General features: G+C 41.8%; 1 long non-coding RNA gene across 1 annotated transcript; it reads right to left on the reverse strand.

The window, feature by feature from the left end:
* Nucleotides 1-4,958: 4,958 nt before the first annotated feature.
* LOC123041973 (uncharacterized) lies at nucleotides 4,959-6,472 on the reverse strand. Its single transcript, XR_006418679.1, has 3 exons — nucleotides 6,425-6,472; nucleotides 5,800-5,891; nucleotides 4,959-5,094 (listed from the first exon to the last, which is right to left on the reverse strand). It is a non-coding gene; the product is annotated as an uncharacterized lncRNA (long non-coding RNA).
* Nucleotides 6,473-7,021: the final 549 nt, after the last annotated feature.

Raw genomic sequence — 7,021 nt, forward strand, 5'->3', positions numbered from 1 at the left:
GGGTCGCCGGCGGCGGGGGGAGATGCGGTGGGAGGGGGGCGATGGGGATGGCGGCTAGGGTTCGAGCGGGAGGGGAGATGCGGTAGGAGGGGGGTGACGGGAGGAAGAGAGATGGGCTGCGCGAGTGCGGGAGAGAGGCGGCTAGGGTTTCTCCATGGGCGGCACGGCAATTTATATGCTTGTATGCGAAATGACGGAAATGCCCTCGGCGGGGCAGGCTATTTACGCGCGGTGGCACGACCGGGTCTTGCGAGCGTCTCGATTTTTATCCAACGGCCCAGCTCATCCCAGGGGCAGATCCGACGGCCCAAAACATCAAGGGAGAGATCCAACGGCTGAGAAGCTCAAATCGCTGAGGAGCCTCCTGCATCCATCCCTCTCTTATTTCTGGATTCCCCGATCTGGGCCCATAACCCGGAGCCCGAGAGGGGGAGGATGAGCCAAGCCCATAACTGACTAGATGGGGAGCACGCCTTGGCGCGAGGGTGCCGGTCCCAACATTTTGGTTGGGCAGTTGGAAGCGATGCCATCCAAACATAGATAGTGGTAGGGCCTTTGTCTTCGTTATTAATCAAAGAACGTGTATTGTGCTTTTAGATGATCATCAATGAGAACTCCTACTTCCTGTTTCCATGTTCCAAGGAGAAGCTAATGCAGCTTGTAGTGACGGATACTTGAAAGCAAAGGATATGTAGCATCCTCGGGCTTCATTTTCCTAAGAATACTGTGAAACCTCTAAAAAATCATTACAATGGGCTAATAAACTTAGGAAAGCTATACAACAGATATGATGAAGTGGTGTGTTTTTAACGAAAATAGGAACATATTTTTAGAGAACAAATATATATCAATCTATTTAATACATGTAATAGCAACTCCTTGTGTACACAATGAGGGCGATTAAGGAATGCATTCCAGTCACTTTCAATATAAGGAAACGGAAAGTAGCAGTTCTGATAATTGACAGCAACAGGTAACCATAAGTTAGCTCATCACAAATGAAAGAAATGATTGGAGCTCCAAGGACCAATATGTAGCTTTGTTGTCCCAGTTATAAAATATAATAATATCCGTTTCACGGGTACATGAATAATTTCTCTTATAGTGTGAAATAAACCTCAACACAATTAGTATGCTATGGATCCCTTTATGGATATACTAATAAAACTCTAAAAAATGATAAATCACCTCATATAATCCTGACTTACCTGCAAACAATATGTACTTGTCTATTTATGGTCTTCATAATACAGTCAAGCTCTTGCTTTCCTGAATCAGAAACAATAGTCGCAACAGTCGGGCAGGACCACCACATGCATCAAAAAAAGGTTAAACACACGCACAAAGGAATAAAGAAGGCACAGGAGCCAAACCCCTTAACTTGTAAACTGAAAATCTATATGTTCTCAACTGATGGTTGAGACAATCAACCACCGGTCCTTTTTGTTTATCCAACAAATATAAGATACGACAGATTTGCAGGTAAGCACAAGGAGACCATATTATTCAACAACTTGTTGATTCAAATGCAATAGCACTGTCCTTGTCAGCACATTTAAAAATTACAGAGATCTTTATCAAGGATATACATGTGCATTTCATCTCCATTACAGTTTGAACATATAAAAAGAAGAAACAATGAATATCTGTAAGAAAGGACAACAAAATTAAGTGTTAAAAGAATGGAGTGGAAAAACAAAGAGAAGATGAGCTCACCAGCGGCTCCTAACAACTACGACACATGTTGCCATACTAACAAACACTGGCTACTATACCTTAGGGGTGTGCATATGTTACAACCTGCTACTTAAACAATCTGAACTTGAACCTAACTTCTATTGAATGATTCAAAATGTGGTGCTGCATATACAATACCTAGAAGATACTGCTTTAACTAAAAACTAAACCTACAACTCTCTGATGTCAGAGTAGCATGATTCAATTTGTAAATAAGAATGTGTGTGCCGCACTATTACATACAGGAAACACATGCATTCTCATTTACTATGAATATACTTGGAAGGAATAGTGTGGCCTTTCCAAAAGGAAAATACATCTCAAATACACTTCAGAACCACAGGTATTGGCATAGACACTAAACATACGTATCAAGTCCACTACAAAGCATAAAATGAAGAGGAGCAGGATAAACTTCTATGTTACAGAAATGAGTGCAAACTGCAGGCATTTATTCAATATAAAACCAAGGATACGCTGGACTTGAGGCCACAAAGCAAAACCTGAAATAAACATGAAACAAAGACATAAGAAACCATAGCAAATCTCGACACGGGTACAACTTGCAAGACTCTGGGCATGAAGGCAAAACTGGCTAGTCACATGAGAGGAAATAAAACGACATTTTTCTGCCCCAACTCCTATTTGTGATCACCTCAAATGCCATATACACTACAGCCAAGAAAGAAAACATTAACCAGCTAGAGAATATAAACACCTGGCGGCTACGGTGATGGTTCGTCCTGCTACTGCCGGTGACCGATGGTGGACGGAGTGCGTGTTTATCACCGTCTCCAGCGGTGTCGTGCCCAGGAGGTCGTCATAGATCACCCCCCTGCGTGCATCGAGAGGGTGCGCCTGGATCTGCCGGTCAGCAGCGATGCCGATGAGCTCACCTTGACCCGCCACTCCCCCCTGCGCGCACTCCCCCTCTAGCAACATGAGTGGTGGCAACTGCATCCAACTTGTCTATTTTGTCAAAATAAGAAAGCAGAAGGTCATCTGTAAGGAGAGAACACCATATCGCCAAAAATCAAATGCTTAAGCTTGAAATGGCATGCTTACATCCACTACTTAGAACTGATCCTACCAAGCAGAAACATTTAAAGAAAGTACAGCAAGCACTGACAAAAACACAGGAGCAGCTATTTCAAATAAATCTGAGTGCTAAAAACTCCATTAAAGAAGTGAAAATCTAGTTAGATATATTAATATCTTAGTAGAAGTTTAGATAATTTGATATCAGATATAAAAGATGCTTTAGTTAACTATGCTCGAAGGACCGAGACTCTAGTCAGATGATTCTAAGATAATATCAAGATGCATTAGAAATAACTCGCATAATATATACCATACAAAAAAAATAGACACCTACAACAAAACCTTTTTAATTGGCTAACAATACAATAAAAAGAGGAGTAATCAGTATCTGTCAGAAATATCAATCAACAAAAAGTGTTGCTCTAGATTTTGATGTGTTAGGCAAAAGAGAAAATAAACAACTGCCAGCTTAATATTGGTTGGGAAGTAAAATCAATGATGTAATCCTGCTAGACTAATAGGAAAATGAATAAGCATCTACCATATCCAAGTAGGAGCTAGAACCCAAATACTTGAACCTTCATAATATAATACAGTAATAAAAACAGAAGTTTCAGAGTATCAGCTCTATATACAAAATACTCTCATTGCTAAAATAAGGATAAGCTGTGTAAGTTCATCCTTATTTAACTCCTCTTTATGTAGGTAGCATATTTTAAACTCTATAGTTGGAAGTTTGTTCAAACTGCAGGATCCAAAAAAATGGAGCGGTGACGTACAGAATTGGGGAAAGCTTCAGAACAAACTAAAGAAAACGAAAGGAAATGTCCGCTCAATGGCTTGGATTAACAAAGCAACTTAATCACATTAGTCGAAAAATTGTTTATGGATACAAAACGGGACACACTACCTCGTTCACTCTTTACATGAACAATCCAGCATTATCTCAAGAAAAATCCCAAAAAAATCCAGTAGTATTAATTTCTGTAGCATGAACAAATAGCTGCAACTGGTAACTTGCAAAAAAAATAGAAGTAATAGTATCACAACGAATTAAAATAAGTCATTCAACCGATAACTTGCTGGGAGTGAGTCTTTCTAGTATAACAAAGTGCAACTTACTCTTAACCAGATTAAATCAAAGAACAACAACAAACAATAAAGGTACGAGAGAGAAGAAAACTTTACTTTAAACGGCTATAAACACTGGAGCATAAATAAGCAACACCTTTAAATAAAAATAAAAAGGGTTTAGTGTTCATTGCATAGTGGGCTCAGATTCGCCTTTCCTCGATCATATAACCTACCCCGCCATCTCTTATCACCAGATCAATCTGTTTACATAATGGAGCTGCCCTGGTTATCACTCAACAAGAATGACCATCCAAGGACAGATCAATAGGTATCAAAGGATCAAAAAGGATTCTAGAGACAACAGGGAGGATCCAACTTGATACCCACAGGTGCCTTGATTGCTCAAAGGCACACTTATTCCAGCCACAGTTAATCATCATCGCCCTAGCACGAACACCACCACCACAGACAAAGCGAAATGGCGAGAACGCCCCCGGCGGGGCACTGGAATTATGTGCGGTGGCAGGCCGGGAGTGAAACGAGCGCTCAGTTTTTATCCAACGGTCGAGGGCGTTCGGGAGGGGGATCGAACGGCCGGAAACGCATCAAGGAGCCGATCCGACGGCCAGGAGGCTCAAATCGCTGAGGAGCCTTGTGCATCCACTCGTCTCTTATTTCTGGATGGATCACCAGATCAATATGTTCTTATGAGGGTGAAACTACCCTGGTTATCACTCATCAGAAATGACCATCCAAGGACAGAGCCACTAAAATAAGAACGTGATCAAAATAGCTCAAAGAAATGAGGGGGGATCCAAATTAATACCCACAACAATTGCCTCGATTGCTCGAGAGCATACCTATATCAGCCATAACTGATCATCATAGCCCTAGCCATGTCCCATGCAGTAGCTGAAGCAGAGCAGGAGGAAGATGGAGTTCACTGAGGGAGGTTGTAACCGAGGCAGTACTTAGTGGGCGCCGGAGTTGCGCCTGAACGCCGTCCAGCCGGCGAGGAACCGCTTCCTACACCGCACATCCACGCCGCTGCATCGGAGTTGCGCCTTGCACCGTCCCGCCGATGAGCACGAACGCCACAGGCACCGAGGCGGCCAATGAGAGGATGAGGTGATGTAGCACATCCAGGAGCACAGAAATATGTCGTAGGTACACAACAACCTGTTTGCTTGGAGACACTGCTGCCCCTGCAACAGCAGCAGCACCAACCCACAACAACAACACCTGCAAAAGACAAAGAAGAGCGACAATCAGAAGGGTTTAAACAAATATATCTAAAAAACATAGATCATAGCAGAGGCAAATAAAGCAAGAGCACCAAAAATTAACTAAATAGACCCAAGAAGCATCATAGCAGAGTACATCAAACCAACAATCAAAAGGGGATAATGGAGTGGAAGACCATAAATTAATCAGTATGTCTCAATAGTACAACATGAACCAATGGTGAGAGGTGTGCTTATCATGTATTGCAGGGTAGCACATAGCAAGAGAAGAAATTTCATTTCACATATGCAACAACAATAAGAACAATTCAGGTTGGTCACCTAACGATACATCCAACTCACACAAATTATCCAGTTGCGGCACACACAATTCATGAGCACATCAGACGATAGACTATAGAGCATGAACGACCTCGGCCGTACTTAATGGGAACCGTGTAACTAAGAAACCTGTGTCCAGCTCAAGTACTACTTTCAACTACCTGTATGGCCAATAGTTGTTAAATCTGACTACCTAATCTACAACAAAAATGTGTACAATCTGGAAATTCAACCACTTTCAATACAATTTTCTTTAGGTTTTCTTGTTTTTCTTAGGAGACAACAAGTAACACAAGTGAACAAATCGAATCAAAGGGGATTAAGGGCTGCTGTAGTACAAGGAAAGACCAAAAGAGAAGATATGAGGAGGGGGGGGGCAGACCTCCATGGACATGCACATCGCCCCATCTCCCTTGCCCTTCTTCTTCTGGTCCTTCTGGTCCTTGCTCATCCATCCCCTTCTTCTCCTTTTCTCTGCACATGGAATTGACATACTAATTCAGAAATTTTTCACCTGAATATATAGGTCAAAGATTAGCATCCTGATTATATACTTTACTGAACTGAATATATATGATGGATTTACTTCGGTTTTTCAGCTGTTGTGGTCAAAAGTTCTAAACTTGACTGATATTCTACAAAAATATTTACCGGATGTGATCCAGTGTGTTGTTGTAAATACAAATAAATATACTTTTAATCAATATTTGCACATCCCTAACCTCTACGCTCCAGCCATGATTTCCTAATCCACGGAAGCATCATGCATACAAAGTCTGTGCATGATGGAAATGTAGAGACTATATATCTCACCTGATGACACGACACGGTGAGAAAATCCCTTATAATTTTCTAACAAGTACATAATTATAATAGCAATGAAACATAGAGATGCAGACTTGCAAGTAAAAAGTATATAGAACAGTACACCATGGATGCTGAAATGTTCAATTATACTCAGAAAGCAAAAACACGTGTTGAAACGAGTGCTGAAAAAAGGATCTCACCTTGTTCCAATAGAACATGTGGTGATCCACAAACATAGTTAATGTTGTTTGTATTCATTGGTTCAGATCTCATGGCTCCATAGGATGGTGATGCACAAAGGTGAAAGGACCAACAATCATAGGCCCTACCAGGATGCAGACAAAGAACAAAAGACATATATTTAGACTCCACTAAAAACAAGCAGTGAAGACAGGAAACCACCAACATCCAATGCACAAAGACATAAATACTTTTGGCTTTTACCAGAAAATACATGACCGACAATCACAACAGAGGCGAGGCCAAAAATGCATATTGCCATACAATCCTACACCTAGGTATGGAAAGAAGAGGGGAAAGGAGGAGAAGAGGGGTTGACCTGAAGATCCGTGGAAGAAGACGCGCGAGGCTGTGAATAGATGACGTGCACGCACACATCGGAGGAGGCGCCTACCAGGGGTTTGACCAGAAGGACGAGAATCAGGTAATTGTGGACCAATCTGCATGAAAAAGAAAGCAAAAATCAAAGATTAGAAGCAGCCAATGACCAATAACAGAACAAAATAGACACATACCTATGGATCCCTGGACGTGCTGGAGAGGAGGCAGGGGCTGGC

Source organism: Triticum aestivum, chromosome 2B (genome assembly GCF_018294505.1).
Source record: "Triticum aestivum cultivar Chinese Spring chromosome 2B, IWGSC CS RefSeq v2.1, whole genome shotgun sequence".
Classification (NCBI taxonomy): Eukaryota; Viridiplantae; Streptophyta; class Magnoliopsida; order Poales; family Poaceae; genus Triticum; species Triticum aestivum.